Raw genomic sequence first — 24,602 nt, 5'->3', positions numbered from 1 at the left:
GTCAGCAACAGTCATTAAGATACATGAATTCTTTTAATTATCTCATATTACAGGCTTAGAAAGATTCAAACAGCTTATTGCCTTTTAGAAGGAGGGTTTAACTTCCTAGGATAAATCTCATCCTAGGTAACCACTTTACTTTGACAATTACAGTTTTTTTTTGAAAACAATATGCCCAATAGAGATAAAACAATAAGTAAATAGATCTCATCATTAGACCTCACCTCATCATTAGAATATAAGGAAGATTACTGTTCTTCTGGATAAGAGGAGAGTCATGGAAATTTAAGGTCCTTGAAGCTACAGTTGAAAACTTGTGAAAATAAGTAGGAATCTCAAAAGACTACCTGTGCCATAAAAGCCTATATAAATTGAAGATTTCTCCAGGAAAGAGCAAGTGAATATGGCTATTTTGATCCAAAGGGACACTACAGAGAGATCTGCAACTGAAATATATGTAGTCATAGGTTTGAGTATATAAAACTATAATGAAGAAATGCAGATTCTAAAATGACTTTCTATGTGTTGCCTGGCTGCCTCAGTCAGTAGGGCATGTGACTCTTGGTCTTGGGGCCCTGAGTTCCAGCCCCACGTTGCAGGTAGAGTTTATTTAAAAAAAAATAAACTGGCTTTATTAAGGGGTCACAAATAAAGAACTCTTCCTATTCAGTACCACAATACCTATAACCTCATTAGAAAAATGGGCAAATAACTTGAATAGATATTTTTCCTGAAAAGATGTACAAAGGGCAAAGACATCAAATGCTCATCATCATTAATCATTAAGGGAATGCAAATTGTACCACAATGAAATAAAATTTTACACAGATTTGAATGGATATAATCAAAAAGGCAGACCACAACAAATCTTATTGAGGGTGTAGAGAAATTGGAATGCTCATGCACTACTTCGGGAATGTAAAAGGCTTTAAACACTTTCGGAAATAGGTTTTTATTTCTAAAGATGGTAGAGTTACCATAAGACCCACAAAATCCACACCTAAGTATAAGCCCAAGAAATCAAAACATATGTAACATATATCTGTACAATTATACACAAATATTCATAGCAAAATTTTACTAATAACCCAAAAGTGGAAACAACACAAATGTCCATGAGCTGATGAATGGTTACCCATACTCTGAAATATTATTCAGTGAAAAGAAATGAAGTACATGTTACAACACAGGTAAATCTAGAACACATGCTACACAAAAAGCAAATAGTAACAAGATACTGCACACTATATGATTTCATTTTTATTAACTATCCAAAATAGGCAACTCTATTGAGATAGAAGTAGATTAGTATTTGCCTAAGGTCTAGGGGAGTCTGTTTTTTTGTGGGGGAACAGGGTCAGCTACTATATGTGGGGTTTTGGGGGGTTATAAAAATATTCTAGACTTATTTTGTGATGACCATTTTAAATTTTTTTTCAACGTTTATTTATTTTTGGGACAGAGAGAGACAGAGCATGAACGGGGGAGGGGCAGAGAGAGAGGGAGACACAGAATCGGAAACAGGCTCCAGGCTCTGAGCCATCAGCCCAGAGCCCGACGCGGGGCTCGAACTCACGGACCGCGAGATTGTGACCTGGCTGAAGTCGGACGCTTAACCGACTGCGCCACCCAGGCGCCCCTGTGATGACCATTTTATAACTCTCTGAATCTAAAAAAAATATTATATTTTACAGTTTTACTTCAAATAATGCAAACCATATTAAATGGTCATATGAAATAAACTAAACATTTGCATTTAATATTTGAAAATTTTGCTCCCTAAGTTCTAAATTACCTGTTAAGAAATAGTTTGTATCCATCAAATTTCCCAAATTGGCCACTATAATTTTATTTTATTTTTTTAAATATTTATTTTTGAGAGAGAGAGAAAGAGAGAGAGAGAGAGAATGCAAGCAGGGACAGAGAGAGAGGGAGAGAGAATCTCAAGCACAGCCTGATGTGGGGCTTGAACTCACAAACTGTGAGATCATGACCTAAGTCAAAATCAAGAGCTGACATTTGACTGAGTCACCTTGGCGCCCCTGGCCTCTGTGATTTTAAATTATCAATGGTGAAATTAAAACATTTAAAAAGTAAGTATAGAAATATGGGCTATAGTATATTAGTAGTTGGTTCTGAAAGGAGCATAGACTAAAACCTGGACTGAAACAGACACATTTAAACAGTCACTAAACAAGTTGCTTATGACTGTGTCTTGAGTCTCTTGACCTAATGGCTGGGCCATTTTCACTTTTATTTCATTTTCATTAATTGGCCTTTTCACCCAATTAAAATTCATTTTCTTTCAGAAAGAAAGTATTGTTAAACAGATCTCTCTCAGATTAATACGTTCACAGACAAAACAAAACAAGTTTACAGGAAGTCTTTATAAATTTTGCTAAGTGACCTTAGGTAAATTCTGACTGAGGAATGCTGGTATAAAAAAAACAACAACAAAACTTTGACTTTTTCAGTCACCAGGTTTGAAGAGTGGGCTTGTTGGAGTCTATTTCTGTCTTCTCCCCAATGTGCTTTATTCTTATAGACTTTAATAAAAAAAGACAAGGACAGAGAAAAACAAACAATAGCGTCCTTGACAAAAAAGTAGTTTTCATATCTGATTTGATGATTAAAGAATCTTTCTTTGCAAACGGTGTTTTTTTTTTTACTCAACCTTTTTTTTAATAGAGGATTTTTTTCTTTTTGAATTCAAAAACACAAAATTAACTTAGTATTTAAGGAGACTTGATACATACATACATACATACATACATGCATACATACATATATAAAAACTTGGACACAACAAAATTAATTAGACTTATAATATTCTGAAAGATACTCAAGCCAGATGCCCATGGGCTTACAAAGGAAAGTGCTGTTTTTGTATTAAAGATTTTGGGCCATAGTGATAAAGAGAGCTTGACTGACTCTCTATTTACAAGATGTTAAAAACTGGCTTTCCAAAAATAATACTTAAGCAACTTGATAATATTTGAACAATCTTACACTTAATCATGTTATATCATATATGGAAAAGTTGAACATTTTGATGTTTATTAAAATAGAGTTTGGGGAAGTTCCTGAGATGAGCAATAAAATGAGCAACACTTATGTACCTAGGCAAGAGTTTCCTGGAATAGAACAGTCATAAATCACATTGATGAAGAAAGTAGAATGGTATTTGTAAAGCCTGCTAGAGTAAACATGTTAATGTAGATATAGGCTGAGTGGAGTACACAGTTTCAGTTCACATGATAAAAGAGAGAAAATAGTCTGGAAAGGTAAAGGTTACAATACAGAAACACAGACTATAGTAAATAGATGGGTATTTTTGACAAACACTATAGAAAAATGTAGAACAAAATACATTGAGTAAAATCTATGAAAACGTCCCACTAAATCCTAGGCTCCTTGAGGTCCAGATATTCTTTTTTGTTAACCTTTATGACACTGCATTTAGCACATACACACACACAACACACATTAAAAATACATTTGAATAAATGAAGATTAGTTTACCTCATGGGGATGTGAGATGCACCCAGTGCCAGATAAACCACAGCAGCAGAGATTAACTGTGGGCTGTCCATTTAATTTATCATTATGGAAGCTCCATAAAAAATTACTGATTGACTAGATAACATTAAAACTGCAAGACAAAACTTTAAATGCACATTTCAGAAAATGTCTTAAAATACATTTTGGACTCTTCTCAGGTTTCTTGTATATAAAATAAAAACAAATCTTTATGGGATTATGTTCTTATTATTGTTTATAAATTCTTCAAAAGCAGACGTACACTTTTGTACTATGCTTGCGATTGGATACATGGCAAAGCTAAATAAAGCTACAATTAGTATACAAAATTCCCATCAACTCAGCACTGAGACAATGCCTAATTTTTACCTTGAAAATCTACAAGCAATAATCTCCAAACTCCTCTCATGGTTCGGTTATCTTGCCTTTTTCTTTCACTTCTCCTTTTCACATATGTGTAGGAGAGCTAATTTAATTCACATGACCAATACATTAAGCTGATATAGTGGCATCAAATATGTGGAAAATGGTGAAGTAAAAATAAAGATATTGTACATTAAGGAGGGCACTCATTTGGATGAGCACTGGGTGTGATGAGTCACGAAATTCTACTCCTGAAACCAATACTGCACTCTATGTTAACTAACTTGAATTCAAATAAAAAAAAAATAAAAGAAAAGCAGAAAAAAAGATACTGTACAAACAAAGCATTCAAAAGAGAGCTGTGAATATGTGACAGCTGTCGCAGCAAAGCACTGACAGATCAGTGAGAGGTCAAGAACTGTCTTCCAGGCAGAAGTCAGAAAAACAACAACAAAAAAGAAATGCAGTTCCACAGAAACAGTGGTTGGGGAATGGGGACCGTGTAACAATAAATCTGGGGAATAGGCATTTGAAACTAATAAAATGTCATAGTCATATTAAAACTTCAGAGATAAGCATTATATAATACAAGTCACTTTAAAACATATAATGAGATTGAATATGAAACAAAAATTATATTTAAATTATCTCTTTATTCTTGAGCAAAATAGTTCCATTATCTTTAATTCAGCAAACTCTAAAATGCATTTTCTGCTTCATTGCAATTCACTGCAAATGGCCCAGATCAACATTCTGAAATTTTAAGTAGATTCTTTAGCCTTCTAATAGGATTTAGCTGCATGACTTCAATATCCAAATTTCTGCCTCAGTGAACAATAGCTCAGAGTTAAAATATTAAATAGACTAAATATTAAACACATAGTTTCCTGAAGGACAAATATTACAAGACAAAATGCTTTCGAAAAGAAAAAAGAAAAAGAAAGATAGCCTGCTGGGTAATCAGTTTCAGTATTTTGACCTCTCCAGAGCAAAGTGTTTATTCAAATAATTTAGCTCATTGTTTATCTTTAGAAGCAATATCCTAGCAGAATTATCTTCTGATGTTCATAGAGTGATAGGTAAAAATAGATTCACTCCTTCCTCTACTTATCCAATTTATACTGTAAGTACCTTCAGCTTTAAAATGCTGTCAAACAGACATACTTTGAAAAGGCCAGGAAATAAAGCCATAGTCTCGGCAGTTTTTCTGAATCTACTGGAGGCATGCATGGGCTTTGGCATTAGGGACACCTGTTTGGCTCAAACATTTAGGAAAATACTTAAACTTTTTGAAGCTTACTGATCTCATCTTTTGAATGATGTTAAAAATTCATACCTGTCTTCCCTTTTTGCGGAATTTAATTATAGGTATCGTGAAAATCTAATAAAGTGTTTGGGATAGGCTGGGGGGGGGGTCAAGAATGTTACTTTTCATTATTGGATTTTACTCCATAGGTCAGATAATGAGAATTAAATTAAAGTAAATCTCAAATAAAGAAAATTCTATTCATAATTTTTGGACAAAAATATCCAAAAGAGTAATTCAAGTAATATAAAAAATTTCAAAGAAAAACATTTATGACGTGGTTCTAAAAGCAGATATTAGAAGGAAATAAAATTTTATATACAATAAAAGATTTCACAGGAAAATAGTTATAGGGAAGGAGAAGAATCCTAACAGATTTAAACGGATGTTCAAAAAGATATTGGTAATCAGATCTTATTAGATCTAGAAATATTCTTTTATCCTCACAACTTGCTTTCAGTCATAAACCCAAGTATTAAGTCTTATACAGCATCTGTACAAGTTTAAAGCTTACTCATCTTTTAGTGCTGCCTCATCCATGATGGTCTACCGCCTAGAATACCTCATTCTACCTGGTCTAGGAATAACATCCACACTTTACTCCTATATGGATTTATGGATCTAAACTCCTAGAGAGAGGGATCCAGGCAGGCCAGGTTGATCTCAATTCCTCCACGTTGCCTAAAATGAAGACTGGTATGCAGCTTCACAGGTGGCAGAGAGTGATCCCTGTTGGTCTTTTTCTATAGCTTGTGCCACTACCTCAGACTCACTCCTTTGCTATTTTTATTATTTTCTCCTGCTTTTGGATTTTGGTCACGGCCACGCTGAAATGTTACAAGTACCCTCACTCCAAAAGGTTCCCCGGCTCCTTATCTAAATTCACCCATCCTTCTGTAGTTCTTTGACTTGTCTTTACTTCATATGACTATGTTCTAGCTGTAATACTTTATGTATGTACACATAAGATCTATTTAATAAAATTTAGTGGCCTGAAGGAGTTAATAAGCATATTTGGGGAATAATAACTGACTTTTCCTGAATCATATACTCTACATCACATTGGCTTATGACTTTATATATTCTACTGTCCAAACAATCTATGCAAGACCCACAATCACATCATTTTAAATACAATCCAGTGGCATCCTGAAGTCCTACACTATTTCGTAAAGTCAACACCCAGTTCATGATCAAATGTCTTAAGAACAGAAACATTCAAAATAAATAATTGCTTTTAAGGTTATGTAAAATAACTATAGTGCATAATAAACTATTCTAATTTTGCAATTTTAATTTATATTATAATTGCTTTGAAATTCAATATATTAATTTTTAATACTTAGTTATTGGAATTTCAGTGTACATCACTTCTCATATGATATGTCATGGTGTTTAAATTATTTAAGTGATGGAGTATCAAGTTTAGTAAAATAAATGTCTTTTCTTATCATTGTTTCATTTTAGATACAAGTTTAACCATTCAAACCAAAACTATCTACTTCTTCAAAATGAAACATTTAATACTATTCTCTCTCTCTTTTACCAGAAATAATAGAATTATTATTGAATTAAAGATCCTTAAGTATGATAATATTGTATTAGGTTTTCCATCATTTGTTTTTCAGCTACATGTTTTTGGTATTGAATAGCTTTTAACCATTGAATTCTGGAAAACTGCATAATCATCTCTAATAATGTGCTCTTATTAAGATAATTTAATTTCCATTACATAAACCAATCACAATTAGCACAAAAAGCAAAATTAAGAACTTTAAAATATTTTGTTCCATGAAAAGAGTTATGTTGATAAACAATACAGTTAAGAACAATCAGAGGGGGCAAAGCATCACATAATCCACTAAATGAGACACTGGAAATATAGCATCCATGGACATAAAGTTAGTTATCTAATGTAATCTTCATAAGAACAACAGGTTTGAACTTAAATTTAATTGTGCCTTATAGAACTCAGAGTATTAAACTAAATTGAGGGAATTGTTGATTTTTACCTCAATTAACTCTACAAATTAATTTTAAGGGTTTTAAATATTCAAATACACTTTCCTTTTGTGTTGTTTTTATGAATTTATAAAAATATTGTGTGTTTTGAATTGAACGAAAGCTATAAGGGAGAAAAGTAGTGTAGAACTATAGTAATTTAAAAGTAAGATGGGACACACGCATTTTGCTTTAGAGCATGTAACCTAAATCTGTAATTATTCATAATAAATTTAGTGAACAACTTAATTTCTTGTATGTGACAATAACTGAAGCTACAAGTAAACTGAACTGAAATCTTCCAAGTGCAGAATGATGTAAATAAACACCCATTTGTTTATTTTACTACGCAATTTCTCTGGTCAGTGCCATGGACATATCTACTGAAAGACCAAATTTTGCATATCATGTGATTATTTTTTATTTTTTGTCATTTTTACTTTATACAGTAGCTCTGTTCCTTTCTTTTAAAAATATATATTCTTCTCATTCCTTCTTTATCTCTGTCTCTCTCAGTATCATTGAGGTAACTATTGAAGAATGTGTGTATGGAACAGCTACAAAAGAGCTTGGTTTGGCCACTCAAGCATGCCATTAAATAGAGGAAAGAAGACCACAGTCTAGAAAAACTTGCAACTTCACAATGAGTCCATACTTATCTGAAAAATATAATGAGCTCACACAAGTGGGCCATAATTGAGGAGGGCACCTTTTGGGATGAGCACTGGGTGTTGTATGGAAACCAATTTGTCAATAAATTTCATATATAAAAAAAAAAAGTTAATACTTTTTTTCCACAAATAAATAGAATGATCTTATCAAATATTAATTCCCATCATCACGACAGATTGAAGTATATGTGAAAGGTATTTTTCTGAATGATAATCAAATTATAGATATAGAAATATATATATATTTTTTATTATCGGTATTATATTATTTATTTATAAATTCAAAAATTTATTTTTTTCTCTTTTGTTAGAGTACAATATTTATAAATGAATTATCACAGGCCATAACATCATAATCATAGTGATCATGGAAATGACTAGTGGTTTTAAAATCCATGAGCTGATAATTCCATAAATTTGTGTTAGCTGTTGTATTTTGAATTTTTTTAAATGTTTATATTTGAAGGAGAGAGAGAAAGACAGTGTGTGAGTGGGGGAGGGGCAGAGAGAGACAGAGACAGAGACAGAATCTGAAGCAGGTCCCAGGCTCTGAGCTGTAGCACAGAGCCCAACACTGGGCCCGAACCCACGAGCCCTGAGATTATGACCTGAGTTGAAGTCAGGGCATTTAATCGACTGAGCCACCCAAGCGCCCAAGCTTTTGTATTTTGACTAAATGAAACTGAAAGTTAAGATTCACAAGCATCATTCATTTTGACTCTTGAATACACAGGGCTTTCTTCTTTGCCTTATCCATCTATATTTATTTGAAGAAGAATTTATTTAGCAAACATTTAGTTTTTATATATATCAATTGATCATTTCTTTTTTTTTTTATTAAATTTTTTTTTCCACGTTTATTTATTTTTGGGACAGAGAGAGACAGAGCATGAACAGGGGAGGGGCAGAGAGAGAAGGAGACACAGAATCGGAAACAGGCTCCAGGCTCTGAGCCATCAGCCCAGAGCCCGACGCAGGGCTCGAACTCACGGACCGTGAGATCGTGACCCGGCTGAAGTCGGACGCTTAACCGACTGCGCCACCCAGGCGCCCCTCAATTGATCATTTCTACCACTATTCCATGAGCTACAATCTTCCTTGGAAAATCTCAACCTCAATATCCAACCAAAGAATGTCATTACTTGGATGCTTATTGTAAAAAACAAACAATTCCAAAGTTAGCTTTTGTATCCCTGCCCAAAACATTTCCTTCATCTTGATTTTCTATAATAAACTAAATCTATCTTTGTCTTTCCTATAGGAAATTATTAGTCGTAAAAGGAATGAGAGAATTACAACTATGTGTTAGCTGACTGGTGACAATATCTGGAATGGTGAATATGAGAAAAGTGAATGTTATTGCTGAGTGGCCAAGGATTTTCCAAAAATCACATATTTTGCTGCAGTTGGGAAAAGTAACTCCAACAATAGGATATTCTCAAAGGATTCTCACAGGCCTTTCTGCATGGGGTGTGTGTGTGTGTGTGTGTGTGTGTGTGTGTGTGTGTGTATGCACGCATACGCATTCCTATAAAATAAGTTAATGTACCTTTATTTTATGGCATTTTAAACTTGTATATGTTTTCTCAATTCCATTTTCAGTTGGCCTGAATTAAATGCTTAAAAGACAGGACTAATTTTGTGAACTGTCTGGAAAAGGGCTGAACAATTTCCTATTTCTATCCATAAAGATGACATTCATTTAATTACTATTATCATTGTTTGAAATTCAGACCAACAAAGCAAGTCAATGAATATAAACATATTAGCTAATAATTTTTGTTATTAAAATAGGCAAAATAGAAAAGAACAAATGAGTTTAAAAAATATAAATTTCTTTTTAAAGCTATTAAAATATTAACTAGCTGTAATTTAAAACATCAGGGAAAAAATTAAAAATAAAAATAAAAAGAAACAAAATATCAGGGAGTAACACACATCTATATTTTTGAGAAATTTATACCAATTAAACTTTGATAAATAACAGAATCAAAGAGTCCAAGATAAAAGCAAATTCCATTTAAGGTTGGACTGGGAATAGACATTTTCTCAGTCTAGTACATGGCTTTTTAAAATTTTTTTTTTCAACGTTTTTATTTATTTTTGGGACAGAGAGAGACAGAGCATGAATTGGGGAGGGGCAGAGAGAGAGGGAGACACAGAATCGGAAACAGGCTCCAGGCTCCGAGCCATCAGCCCAGAGCCTGACGCGGGGCTCGAACTCACTGACCGCGAGATCGTGACCTGGCTGAAGTCGGACGCTTAACCGACTGCGCCACCCAGGCAACATGGCTTTTTAAAAAAGAATTGGAGGCAATTAATTTAGAACACAGAGGTTTACACACTTTTTCAGTAAAGGGCCAGAAAGGAAATATCTTAAGTTTTGAAGGCTTATGTGGTCTTTTTTGGCCACTATTCACCATTGCTATTGAAGCAGGAAAGCAGACATAAACAATAGTAAATTGTGTGATTCCCCTCCCTGAGTGTTTTGTTTTGTTTTTTTAACAAAAATCAATTGCAAGCAAGATTTGTTCAACAGACCCATAGTGTGTCAACCCTTGTAAATTACTGAGTTTTATAAAGTTGCATACAACAGTGTTAACATTTACATCTCTTTAATTCCATTACATTTATAATTTTTTATAAAAAATTATTTATTCATTCATTCATTCATTCATTCATTCATTTAATTCATTCAGTGTATTCATTTTTGAGAGACAGAGACAGAGTGTGAGCAGGGGAGGGGCAGAGAGAGAGGGAGACACAGATCTGAAGCAGGCTCCAGGCTCTGAGCTGTCAGCACAGAGCCCAACACAGGGTTGGAATTCATGAATCCTGAGATCATGACCTGAGCCAAGTCGGCCGCTTAACTGACTGAGCCACCCAGGCACCCCTAATTCCATTACATTTAAAACAACTTACTGAATGGAGACAATTCACTCTAACTTCCTCTCTCTTGTCAGACAGGAATATACACGTAAACAGAGGCAATATTCAGTGCACATTTGTTATGGCCACATACTGTAGAACCAGTTTGCTCAGGTTTGTAATCCTATGTCCCAGACATTACCTATGTATGACTTTGGTAAAGCACTGCAACCAAGTTTGCTTTTTATACCCTATAACTTCATGCTAGTGATGTAAAATGAAAAACAAAAGTATTTTGAAGGGGATTCAAAATAATAATTTTTGCAAATTAAAATATCAGTATTGTTGATTATCCTAAATGCCAAAACAATATAAGAAACCCAAAGTAGTATTTTCAAAGATATATTTTTCTGTTATAGTATCCATGAACATAAATCTGTTTGAAATATAATAAATTCTGGTGACAGTTTAATATTGGCAAGGTAATATATTAACAATTATTTCTTTCTTAATATATTTACTAGGAAGAAGACACATGTCTTATGAATTAGCTACATGGAATTTACTAGTGGAATTAATTAGAGACGGCATTCAGTTAAAGTCAAAAAAGCTTTTAAGAAAAATCTAATATTTCATTAAAGTATTATAAAACATGGGGCGCCTGGGTGGCGCAGTCGGTTAAGCGTCCGACTTCAGCCAGGTCACGATCTCGCGGTCCGTGAGTTCGAGCCCCGCGTCAGGCTCTGGGCTGATGGCTCAGAGCCTGGAGCCTGTTCCTGATTCTGTGTCTCCCTCTCTCTCTGCCCCTCCCCCGTTCATGCTCTGTCTCTCTCTGTCCCAAAAATAAATAAAAACGTTGAAAAAAAAATTTAAAGTATTATAAAACAAAGGCAAAGTGATCCAGAAAACAGTTTCTAAATATTCTAAACACAGGAGAGATTTTAGCTAATAAAACATATATATATATATATATATATATATATATATATATATATATATATATATATATATATATATATAATGAAAATAACACCAAATGATATGAATGGGAATGCACAAATCTTTAATATAACTGTATAAGCATATCAATTATGTAGCTGTTAACTATGTTAGATATAACTAAATTTGTGGATAGTTTTAGAAATAACACCAGCAAAAATATCATAAAAGTACAAAGCAGATATAGATACAGAAAAGAAAATTTTGTGAAATCTATCTTCTGTGAGATATCAGGTTCTGACCACGTGACCAAAAATGGAACACTGTAGGACTTCCTTTGTCTATGTTTGCCAAATCTTTTTGACAAAATTTTATGTGACAAACATTACTTCTATGGGTAATATCAGAAGAAAAATCCATTCTGAGGAAACACACACACACTCACAAACACTGCTTTCCATCAAAAATAGTTGAGACTGATTCATGTATTTTTAAATTCTTCCATTTCTGTTAATCATTAATGATATTGTTGCTTAAAGACATACTGTGTCCTCACTTTGCAATTTCCTTTCCAGTTGAGTGCACAATCTATATTTTCTTTTTTTTTCTTTTTAATTTTTGAAGTTTATTTATTTACCAGAGATAGAGACGGTACGAGTGGGGGAAGGGCAGAGAGAGGGGAGACACGCAGTCTGAAGCAGGCTTCAGGCTCTGAGCTGTCAGCACAGTACCCGACACAGGACTCAAACCCAGAAACCATGAGATCATGACCTGAGCCAAAATTGGACATTTAATGACTGAGCCACCCAGGTGCCCCCGTATATTTTCAAAACATGAGAATAGGCAAACATTGGTTTAATATCAATGCAAAAAATCCAAATGGTAATAGCAAATTAATATATCATAATTGGAAGTTACAAAATGTATTAAGTTACAATTTTGTTTTACCTAGTGATGCATTTTTAAAATTGTTTTACCCCTTTTAACCTAATTTATCTCACTGTTTTGGATGGTTCAGAACAATGAGGTTGACCTAAAAGGAGTGTGTGTGTGTGTGTGTGTGTGTGTGTGTGTGTGTATCTTTTAGTAAAGGCATTCCCTAAAAACACAACTTAAGAGGAGCTTGAGTGGTTCAGTCAGTTAAGGGTCCGACTATCCGACTGAGCTCTGACAGCTCAGAGACTGGAGCGTGCTTCAGATTCTGTGTCTCCCTCGCTGTCTGCCCACACTGCTCACAGTCTGCCTCTCAAAAATGAACAAATGTTAAAAAAATTAAAAAAAAACACAACTTAAGCCATTTTTACATAAGACTGAGGTCTAAAAAATTAAAGATTATTATTTCAAAAGGGTAAGAATCCAAATTCTTACCCTTAAAATTTCAAAGAAACATTAAGAAATTTGTAGTTAGATCTAACATAAAGCTAACAGAAATCTTTAACTTCTATAAAAATTATTATAAATAGGATAAGAATTTTTCTATTCTTAGAAAAATTGATGTAGAATAGAGTTTGAATTTAAATGAGGAAAATGTAGACAAATACAGTTCTAACAGAGTTCTAAGATGTGTATGATAAAATATTCTGAGTCTAACAGATTGTGTATCATGAAAATTGAGGAATTTTTATACCCAGAGCATTCGAAACAAAAATCTAGAGGAATGGTTTTGAAATTTTAGGAATTTACCTGTCAGGATTCAACATGATGGCAAAAATAAAAATAAATATAGGATAGGTCCTGCACAATGCAATATAATGTATTATAGAGCATATGTATGATGCAGATTCATTTCCTATTTGTAAGGAACAAAACTTTTATTCAATGAAATAATTTTTAACGTCATTTCCCCCCCTGTGGTTGAAGATTGAAAATTCTTTGTGTTTTTTCAAATAAAAGAAACATGAAAATTTTCACTGTGGTAAATACATATATTTAAATATAAGCTAATAATTCATACAGCCTTCTGTTTTTAAAACATTAATAATGTTTGTTATGTCACCTATGTTTATAAACTGTAATCTATTTTATTTGAATCACCTTTAAAATGTTTCTCAGACTCTTCTCATTTATTTATTTATTTATTTATTTACTTATTTACTTATTTATTTATTTATGTTTTAAGGTTTATTTATTTTTGAAAGAGACAAAGTGCGAGTCGGGTAGGGCAGAGAGAGAGAGAGGGAGACACAGAATTCTAAGTAGCCTCTAAGCTCCAAGCTATCACCACAGATCCTGTCGTGGGGCTCAAGCTCAATGAACCATGAGATCATGACCTGAGCTGAAGTTGAACGCTCAACTGACTGAGTCACCCAGGTGCCCCAGACTCTTCTCTTTTAAAAATGAATTTATAGATACAGTTTCCTCCCTTTATCATGGAAAAATCTTAGTAAGTACAAATAATTTGGTGTTCTTTTCTTTCTTAGTGATTGTATTGGGGATCTAAAATATATTCAAAATAAACAGTTTGAGAATTGGAAAGGCAAGAATACATATATCATTGTATATAAAATAGACAAATGCAATATTGACAAATATGTGGTAATGCAGCAAACACACACACACACACACACACACACACACACACGAGTTGAATAATATTTTACCAAGCTAAAAGTGTATTGAAATATAAAAAAGTGTTCATTCTAGGAACTTGAGGATGTTATAGGTTTAAAGGTTCAAACACATAAATGGAAAGAATAAAAGCAATTAAACAGCAGGAAATTCAAAAGACTATAATATTGGTAATATTTAGATATTTGATTAATCGGTAATCATAGGATATTGTCTTTTCACCACTCACATGTCCATCTAATTGAATCTGTTTCCACACAATATTTTTTCATTAGTGGAATGTCCCATTTTAAGCCAAATTATATGACCCTTCTGGATCCTGTAATTAGTCTACATTTTTGGACAATCTTCACCTTCTAAGTTATGAGAGTTCTAGATATCCAAATTTATTCTTGTATTGGTATTTTTCAGTTTCACTTCAAATCAATTTATGTGTTTGTGCTTAATACATTATTGTTTCCTCTACATGTGCCAACTTCATGTTTTTCCTGTCTTTGATATCTTCCTTAAACTAGCTGTAAAACAGACTTGGAAAAAAGCTTAAATGTTAAATAATATCTTCATATAAATTTACAAGAAAATGGTGTTTATTTTATAAATTGGTTGCAAAGATTTTTTATAAGATCTCTTCCTTTAGAGACTCTTAGTAGCAAACTCTTCCAAAATATAAGTTCATGTTAACTGAAAAAATAATTGTAAGTAAATTACACCTAAGCATTGCACATGTTATATTTGTAATTCCTTCTCTTTATTATTATTAAAGAAACTAGTAATTTTTTATCCCTCCAATCACTATGTAAAATCTTTAGAAGATTTTGTCTTAATTTTCCCTTGGAGATAATACACTGTGTCATAATAAATTGATCATATAAAGCTGGATTTTAAAATATATATATTTTGGGGGCACCTTGGTGACTCAGTCAGTTAAGCAGCTGACTTTGGCTCAGGTCATGATCTTACAGTGTGTGAGTTTGAGCCCTGTGTTGGGCTCTGTACGGTCAGAGCCTGGAACCTGCTTCAAATTCTGTGTCTCCCTCTCTCTCTGTCCCTCCCCTGTTCGCTCTCTGTCTCTCTCTCTCTCAAAAATAAATAATTATTAAAAAATTGTTTAAACATATATATTTTTTATTTTGTTTTGTTTTGTTTTGTTTTAATTATGCCCTGGAGTTCGACCATACTCATCTTCATCTGTGGCTTCTAATACTTGGGATGCTAATGTGAGCAACTCCCATAGACGATGGAAATTCCTGGAATAAGACTTCACACACACTCTCTTCACACTCTCTTCACACACTCTCTTCACACTCTCTTCACACACTCTCTTCACACACACACACACACACACACACACACACACACCCCTAAGATAAAGATTGTTGTTTTTAGCAGGAAACAAGATTCTTTAGAATTCTTTTCTTTGCTTTTCATTGGGTTTAGCTCTATTAACACATTAATTTCATGTTTATGAGTCAATGTTTATAATAGTTGTTAAGGTATGAACTTCATTGTTCAACCCTGGAGATTATTGGATCTATGTTTTTCATATTTTTCCCTTGAGACTGCGGGAAATCATTCTCAGAAACTAAGAACAAACAACTCTCAAATTTAATTGGCTAAAATGGGGTGTATAAGCTTCACTGAACCTAGATACACAAAATGATGATTTACTTATTACTCAATGTATTTTGTAAAATATTTAATTGCAATATAGATTTTATTTTATTTTTTAGCTACACTTGGTATAAATGAAATACAAAAAACTGCATTCATTTAATGTATACATATTGATGAGTTACTACTCAGTGTGTTTAGTATATGCTGGCTGACGCAATTTGCTAGAACTTTATTCTGTTTTGTTTTTTTTTTTGTTGTTGTTATAATTCAATTATTTCCCTTAGCTTCACTGGTAGCTTCTAATAGTTAAGGTCCTATTGTGAGCAGCTCCCACAGACAATGGAAGCTCCTAGACCATGACTTTTAACACTTCCTCTCCATTAAAAAATGTAGATTGTAATAATTACGTGATGAAATCATAGAAATATTTTTTCATTGCATAAGTACTAGCTGACAATTCTTATAGGAAAAGTTTTGTGTTTATGTAATTTTCAAATATGATTTACTCTTTCCATGCCCAGGATATTAGGATATATAGAATATTTAAAATATGACATATTTATTCAAAAGAAAGGAATTATAATTCATACTAACCATATAGAACACAGACCTCTTTGACTTTGTCTAAATTGATAGCACATTTTGTAATAGGCCAATGAAGTCTGTGACCCAGACATCAACCCTTCTGTGGAATCTTTTGAGGAAATAGCATAAAAGCATTGATCATAAAGTAGTATTATTGGTTTCATGATGTCAACAAAAACCTTATTGTATCCATCAAGTGTAGAGTCCATAATTGTATAAAATGATGGATTTACCACATCTTATAATGTATATACCAGTGTTTATTTTCAGAAAATAGGCAAATATAAACATTTTAATCAATAAAACAGTATTGAAAGAAAAATATTAACATGCCAATATCACATTTGAACGATTATATAACATTACTTCAATCATATGCTTAAATGCATACCTGATACACATTTTTGAAATGTTATAAATTTGTTGTGTTCTATACAAGAGTTTATAGAAAGGTGAGAAAGAGGACTGAATTAGAATTATAAGCTGATAAATTTTCAAATGTCAAAAACTTGATGAAGGAATTGCATACTATTTATGAGAAGGTAGAAAGTACATTCTTCCCTGGCATTAAACGAGGACCTGAAAATATAGGAAAGTTTAACAAGAAACAGTCTTAAAATATCATAGTGTGATGTCTCTTTATGGTTCTATTCAGTTTAAACCAAATTAAGAATGATGATAACAAATTCCCAAAAGTCCATAACCCCCATGCCTGGCTAAATGGCTAAACCCTGTGAAAACGCGTAACTCAGAATTTGTGCAAAATAGTGACTAAATAACATGAATAATAATATAATTCAAGATACTTACGTGTTTTTAAATTTGTATATGTCACACTTAAAAGAATAAATTATTGACTGCATTATGCTTCAGAATTCTCTTAAGTAAAATTCAGAAATGAGTCCCTAAAAATTCAATACAGGGCCTTTCTGGTAATGTTCAGTGATGAAACCACCATGATTTCATTTGTTGTGAGTTAATTATTTAACTGCTTTTCCTGATTTTCTGGTTGTTTAGTTGCAGTGAATGAATTTATGGAAAGGCAACAGAAGACAGCTGGGAGCAAAGGGGAAAAGAAATAGAGATTTCAAGTAGAAGAAATGAGAGATTACATCATGTTTGGATACAGGACATTATTCAGATGACATAAATCCAGATTAGCTTTCCTTGCTTAAAGTATTAGGCAAGGATAAGGATTAACACTTATGACATCTGAATAAAGTTGGTTTCTTTAGAACACTGTTTTGGTAGTTTGAAAATGACATATTAAAGCTGCCTATAGTAAAGTATATTCTTCAGTTATTGTAAATACATTAAATAAGATTTCTTTACAAATATTTTTCTTTTCTTAATAAATCCTTATTACTATCTTGATCCAATGAGTTCCTTTCTTTGTTGCCAACTAGTATGTAAGAAAGGAATTTACTGTGTCTTCTTTAATCTCATCCAGCACATAAAGCTAAAGATCTGAGACTTCCTCAATTAATAATAGTCAAAGAAAGATGTTGCCAAACTGATTTATGACGTGAAAATTATGTTTAACAATACAGAGAAATTATAGCTGCAATATATGCTTCTGTTTCCATAGAAAAGCTAAAGTCTAAATCTGTAATCTCTTGATCTTTACAACTATTTTAGCTTCTGTCAATCTTGCTTAGGAATGCACACTGACCTGATTTTAGTAGTTGATTATCTTTATTTCTAATGCTAAGGTGGATCACATATCCAAACTTGACCTAGTTACATTTGGCATAGAAGGAACTTACTATATATTGGTGTAAAATAGTTAATAAAGCCATTATGACTTTTCTTCCTGGATGTTCTATATTTTATTATCACGTGCATTTTAAAATGAGAGAATGGAGAACTTAGAAGGAGAGGGTGATGGAATTCTAGTAATGTGAATATGATTTGAATTAGCATTACAGCATGTTTTTGTTCAATTTGTAGTTGAAGAATAGAGAGAATTCTATCTTATTACTCCATAAAAGAGAAAAAATATTCAATATTTCTTCCCCACCTAATCTCTGAAGTCAGTGCATCAATTCTGTGGTGCTGAAAATTATATTTTTTTCACAGTCATTTTCTGAAGTGCAGCAGCAATAATAATGGGCCTAATTACTGAAGCAATACAAAATTATTAAGAGCTTGAACTGTGAACATGAATTACAAGGGTTCAAATCCTGCTTGGCAATGTCTTCTCTGTATAATGTCGTGCAATGTACTTAGCCCCTCTATATAATAATTTTATTATCTAAATCATATATTAAGAGGTTCTTCTGCTTGTAGAATCTGAATATTTTCAATATGCAAAACAAATTCACCACATTTGGAATCACTGATATTTCATTCTCCTTGTTCCTCAATGATATTTTACTATATAACTTTTTTTTTTTACTTCATTGTCTTCACTAGAATCTTTATAAATATTTAAGAAAACATTCTGTTGCATGGCTAGACTGGTAATACCATTTAGGCTTTCTACCACCAGTAAATGCAACACTGTTGGAGCAGTATGGGCTATTTTCAGCTCCTCCTTTCTGGGAAACCATCCAAGGAACACAGGCAGAAAGAGTCATTTTGAGAAGACTAAAAATTTTTTTCCCATAGAATCTGCTTCCACCTATTGTTCACACAGAGTCTTTCAAGACCACTTGTTCCATGAAGTCCTGCAATACCTTTTTCTTTCTCTATCTTTGTATTGCTTTTTAAAATATTCTGACCCATTAAAATAAAACATTGAAGACTGAGAAGAAGGTCTGTGGTAGTAGGAAATTATAAATAAATGCAGATACAAATAAGGCAATAAAAATTCATGTTTAAATAATTTCAATAATATTCTGTGGCAAATATAATTTTTAAAATATTTGGAGCATCAGTATATATAATATTTCATGATTCACTAGATTAACTTCATTATAACTTTGGTAAAAGATAAAGCCAATAGGAGATAAGTAGGACAAAAATAACAGTCTCATTCTTTGGGTTATGCATTGGTGCAAAACAAACCATTACACAACTTAGTGACTTCAAATAACCATTGCAAGAATTTATTTTTCTCACACTTCTGATTACATAGCAAACTACTAAAATAATCTCTTCATTAAGAAATTAAACAGCAAGTCATTTCAAGTGTTAAATTATGTTTGTGGAATTCTTTAAATAGTTCAGTCTGGAGTTCTTCAGATAGTTTAATAGGAAATAACTCTAACACCACAGAGCTATTTTTTCTGATAATAAGACCTCATTTTTCCTTCTTGAAGAACTCCAATGTTTAGTGTGTAAGAAAGTGTATGTTCATTCCAAATAGTAATTTATTTCTTATGACATTACTTGGATTATTTTGACATTTTCCATAATATTTTCTTCACTTCCATTTTGTAAAATATCATTTGTTTTGTTAACATGATCTAATCCTATGACCTAAATCAGTTGGCTGGTAGCAAGGTATATAATAATAAAATATTTCTATGTTATTAAGGCATTTTTTCATCTCCATATTTTATTTTAGAATATTTGAAAAATGCAATTAACTACCACTCCCTTGTTAACTTTTTAGAGAAGACACCCCTTTCATAGGTTTCGTGTATTTAATATTTGAAAGGATGCATGGTTATAAGATTTGGCTCTAGACTTCAGCAAAGTTGTGATTTTGGTTTGTTTTTTCCTCATTCCTGCTTCATTTTCAGTAGTTTTGTCAATATTTGACCCTTTCTTCATCTGAGGTATTAATGACCTTAATGCATATCCATTTCTTTTTTACTCACAAACTTATTTAGCATTAATAAATATTGATAGACTAATTCACACTGATTATCAGTAAGTATCAGTAATATCTGGTAAGTGTATAAATAAATGAAGTAAATAGTTGATAATGTTTAATATTTTTTCTATCAGCTATCTGTGGGGCCTGCTCCATATTACATCATCCATATAAAATTTTACTGATATTACATCTATATCTAGTGTTAAAATGTTGAAGGCATGCCATTTATTTTTCAGTTGCAATCATTTTCACTTTTGCAGTTTTCTTTTAATTATGGACTAAGTGATTTTTTTTTAATGTCTCATAGTATTATAAGTCATTTGATGTTTCTGTGGAACTCTTAAAAATATGTCTAACATTAAATGATGAGCTTTTGTTTTTGTTTTTGTTTTCGTCAGGTGATGTTTTAAGTAAAAGGTAGGAATATATTTTGGGGTGGACAAGTAATTATTCTGAGAGCTCATAAATTATCACATATTTTGGCTTAACAAATGAGCCTTCAGCCAAAGATTAAGTCACTTACTCTAAATAGGCTAGATTTTTAGCAGAATCTGACATAAATTCTGAGAACAAACTGATGGTTGCCAGAGGAGACTGGGTGAGGGGATGGGCATAATGGGTGAAAGGCAGTGGGAGGTACAGTTATAGAATGAATAAGTCATGGTAATTAAAGTCACAGCATAGTGGTTACAGCCAATGTTATTGTAATAGAGTTGTATAATAGCTGATGATAGCTAAAGTTGTGATGAGCACAGAATAACATATAAACTTGTTGAGTCATTTTGTTTTATGCATGAAACTAACATAACATTGTGTGGCAACTATAATCAAATAAAAAACAAAACAAAATAAAGTAAATAAATATAGGTCAAATTATCTTCTATAAATAGGTGATTTTACCTATTTTTCACATACAGTGCAAATTAACCAATGTAAACATGGGATTTCTTAGTATTAAAAATGGTATTTGTTTTTAGAAGTATTGGTGATGGGGCACCTGGTGGCACAGTCAGTTGAGCCTCCATCTTCGGCTCAGGTCATGATCTCACACTTTGTGGGTTTGAGCCCAGCATCAGGCTCTGTGCTGACTGCTTGCTCAGAGCCTGGAGCCTGTTTCAGATTCTGTGTCTCTGTCTCTCTCTGCCCCTCCCCTGCTCACGCTTTGTCTCACTCTGTTTCTAAAAATAAATAAATGCAAAAAAATATTTTAAAAAAAAGAACTATTGGTGGTAATTTTGATTAAAAAATGTTGTGTTATTACTGCATTGATTCTGATAATTAAAAGTTTAGAGAGAAGAAATATCTTGTGAAAAAATTTCCATTAAAAAGTAAGTTATTTAAAAGATGGGTATATCAATTCTTTTCTAAATGTAGGGATTGGGGGGCGCCTGGGTGGCGCAGTCGGTTAAGCTTCCGACTTCAGCCAGGTCACGATCTCGCGGTCCGTGAGTTCGAGCCCCGCATCAGGCTCTGGGCTGATGGCTCAGAGCCTGGAGCCTGTTTCCGATTCTGTGTCTCCCTCTCTCTCTGCCCTCCCCCGTTCATGCTCTGTCTCTCTCTGTCCCAAAAATAAATAAACGTTGAAAAAAAAAATTTAAATGTAGGGATTGGATAAGTTTATTTTTTAAAGCCTCTTCTCATATTCTAAAATTATGTCATAATAGTTAATCTTTCAAGAACATCTACTAAAGGTTTTATTTTTTTAATCTATTTGTATAAATTCCCCCCCCCTCAATGAGATGGTAAACTAGATAAAATTGGGGCAATTGCAACTTTAGAAATTCACCTGTTAAATTTAAGCCTAGGAAATATATATTTCTATTTAAGATATTGCAATAAAAACAATAATTTAATACAATAAAAAATTCTTCTCCTTTGAGCACCATGCATAGAATGTGCATGGATCTTTATTTCCTTTCACTTCATCTAGCCTTCTGTGGAATTCTATTTAAAGCCAGTGTGATCTTTATGTTCAAATCAGCCCTGCAGGGCTGCTGAACAAAATGAATAATGAGCCCAGTGGGATCTGACTAGCTATGTCTCAGTTTGTCATGCTGAAAATTAATTGAGAATAAAGAATTTGCAATAAAACTACAACTTCAGAGTGTTGGTCTCTACTGGTAGGAACTGACAAATGTAAAATAATGTGCTACGCAGGATATAAACTTAAGTTTATCTTGTATATAGCTTTTCAAAAATGATATTTATATAATTTTATAAACCCTGAAATACTAGGTAAGTGAACAAAAGGTGAGTCAATTTGTTCAGCAAAGTATAACAAGGGTAACACTATTTTTAAAAACTATAATCTGCTAAGTACCCAAAGGCTATGCATTTACTATTGCCAAAATCTGAATGGAAACTGAAAACGTAAACCATTAACTATAATCTGCCAATAGCCCAGATGGTTTCTGTCATATAAAGACAGGAAAAAAATGTGCATATTTGACTAAAATTTTGTTTTCAATTAACTAATTTATGGTGGTTGAAACAGTAATTATATGCTTGAATTTATGCAAATTTAATTTTACCCTGATTTATTCAATACTCAGTTTTGTGTATCACAGAATTTGAAATTTTGTTTTCAATAACAATGTAATCAATTCATGGAATACAAATTATATATGCAGACCTATATACCCATAAGAAGAAAGAAAAAATAAATCTAAGATCAATCAAAAAACATTTTCATGTGGACAAGAGAAGGGGGTAGCTACTCATAAGTATTACTTTTAACTCATTTTCAAAAATTCATATATATTTGCTTTTTATTAGCACGTTTCTATTTTTGAAATGCAATATATGAATTATTATTTTAAAACATCAATAAAGTAGCACATTATTAATGAAATAACAAACTGCTAATTCTTCTTTGCTATTAAAATAAGACCCACTGGGGTAATTTTCAAAATGTATAAAATGTTGCATGAGTATTCATTGTTTTAAAGGAAGCTTATGTTTGTAAACACATTTTGTGTATATTCATGCTTTAGGTAATCTCATAGAGCCATAAAATAAAATAGCATTTTTTTAGAAAATTTAATATTGCTTCTAAACCTTTATTCATGTAACAGAAACATTTGCTTTGAACTATAGTTTCAGAGCACCTACTAATGTAGTAATTTTCTACCATAAATGCAACTTTCTTTCAAAGATAGAATTATATTATGGGTTATTTTCTGAAATACATTGTTCCTTTTCCCTTTCCTTTTGGTTTTAACTTTATTTACCTATATATTTATCAACAATAGCTCTACTTTTAGGTGAGCAAAGATGCACAATGTTATTTTTTATATGTACATTTTACATATTTTTATTTTTAAAATTGAAAAATCCACTGATAAAAATTAGTTTTATATGTATCTGAAAGCAGAGTATTTCTGGTTATGTTGATAGTATAGAAAACTGCTCATGAATTCAGGATCAAATCTTTCTCATTATTTTAGGAATAAGTTGTAAATTCTAAACAAATGCCAAGATATGCTCAATATCTGAGCAGGCCTAGAAAATATTCAAAGTCCTACAAAATAAAAAAAATGTTGTATTACTCTACCAACTTCCTATCTGTAGTAGAAAATAATAAAAAATAATAAAATAGGTATATGAAATAGCAAAAAAAAACCCCTATCAGTTCTCATCAAGATTAATAATCTATTGTTTTATATTTCATTATGATGGCCTAAGCATGTATTTAATTAGATTATTGATCATTCAAGATCTGTCTGCATGTCACTGGGGGAAAATATGGACCAAATGCAATATATAAGAATAGTTTTCAAGTTTAATATGTTTCCTTCACTTCCATTTAAATCTTCTTTCTTGGCCAATCCTGGAAATTGATATATTCCAATGACAAGTAGACAATAACAAGTTTGCTAGAGCTTCCTGTTCCTTTATAGTACGTAGTTGCAATATCTATTAATTTGGATAATCTTCATTGTAGTAATATAATATGAGTGTTTAGGCTAATAGCATCTATAAAATGCCTAAATGGTCATTGTGAAACGTTTTTTCTAAATCAGCACATTTATAATTTATTTATTGATAACTACTAAGTAATAGATAACATATTTGTTGTTATAAATACAGAAGATTCAAGAAAGGGGTATATTTCTGGATTGTCAGAGGAAGGACCTACAAAAATGGTATCCTTCACGAAAGCATTAAGAACCAATAACGTCAAAACCAATTCTTCCAGAATACTATTAATCAAATGCTTACAACAATCTGAGTAACATTCATTCAAGAAAATGCTTGAACCTGAATAATAACGGCAATCTTAGTAATCTTCAATAATTACAACAAGACTTGTGATATTTTAACTTGCTCTCTCTCCATCCTACTTTCACCAGGAGCTCCATGGTATCCTTAAAAATCAGCA

This window comes from Lynx canadensis, chromosome A1, assembly GCF_007474595.2.
Source record: "Lynx canadensis isolate LIC74 chromosome A1, mLynCan4.pri.v2, whole genome shotgun sequence".
Lineage (NCBI taxonomy): Eukaryota > Metazoa > Chordata > Mammalia > Carnivora > Felidae > Lynx > Lynx canadensis.
Note: the sequence above shows the minus strand (reverse complement) of the source record.